This window comes from Nannospalax galili, unplaced genomic scaffold (assembly GCF_000622305.1).
Source record: "Nannospalax galili isolate Female #2095 unplaced genomic scaffold, S.galili_v1.0 scaffold589, whole genome shotgun sequence".
Taxonomy (NCBI): Eukaryota; Metazoa; Chordata; class Mammalia; order Rodentia; family Spalacidae; genus Nannospalax; species Nannospalax galili.
The window spans coordinates 2,373,473-2,374,743 of NW_008360324.1; positions in this window are offsets into that span (position 1 = coordinate 2,373,473).

Genomic DNA, 1,271 nt, shown 5'->3' on the forward strand with positions numbered 1-1,271 from the left:
ACTCAGGAGACAGAGGCAGGAGGATCTCTGTGAGTTCAAGGCCAGCCTGGTCTACATAGTGAGTTCCAGGACAGCTGGAGCTACAGGAAGACCCTGTCTCAAAAAACAAAACAAAAAACAAACAAAAAAAAAAGGTGGCAGGTGTCCTGACCCATACCTTGAAGGTCTACTTTGTAAAGTTACGTTGACCTAGTGAACTCCAGAAGGAATTTTCCTGATATAACATGACCCATCATGAAAAGAAACATAGGACTCGGGTGCTAACCATAAAATGATGACATAAAATTGTCTATTTAATCCTTATCTGTGCTCCTGATTGGGACCCTGAAAATCTTGTTGCTTCTGGGACCTCATGCATAAGTAAGGAATAAATGAGCTTTCCAACTCCCTTCTGGATGAATGATTGGTCCCTTAGCTGGTTGAAGAATTTCTCCACAATAACAGGACTGCATATGAAGTCATAGCCGAAAGTTTTATTCTATTTATATATTTTTTAATTTTTTTTGTCTTTTTGAGACAGGGTCTCCCTGCAGCCCCAGTTGTCCTGGAACTCACTATGTAGACCAGGCTGGCCAGAGATCCACCTGCCTCTGCCTCCCGAGTGCTGGGATTAAAGGCATGCACCACCATGCCCAGCCTATTTTTAATATTTTATTTATTATTTTTATTTTGTGTGTATGAGTGTATTGTCTGCATGTGTTATGCAGTGCCCACAGAGGCAAGAGGAGGGTGTTGGATCTCCTGGAACTGGAGTTAAAGATGGTTGTTAGCCACCATGTGGGTGCTGGGAATGGAACCCAGGTCTTCTGCAAGAGCCAGTACTCTTGACCACTGAGCCATCTCTCCAGTCCCATATATATATTTGAAACAGGATCTTGCTGTGTAGCATTGACTGGTCTGGAACTCACTATGTAGACCATGCTGGCCACAAACTCACAGAGATCCACCTGCCTCTGCCTCCCGAGTGCTGGGATTAAAGGCATGTGTCACCAAGCTGGGCAGACACATAGTTTAAAAAGCTAAAAAGCTTTGGAAATTTGATTAAGGACATAGGCTTTGGCAACTGGGGTTTAGCTTGTATAGCATGTGGAAGGTCTAGCGTTCAATCTCCAACACAGAAATACAAACAAAAGGGGCTTTGGAATCAGAGAACTGGATTTGAATTTTTAAATTACAGTTATTTTTAATCTATTATTAATCTGCCATCTATCTATCTATCATCTATCTATCTATCTATCTATCTATCTATCTATCTATCTATCTATCTATCT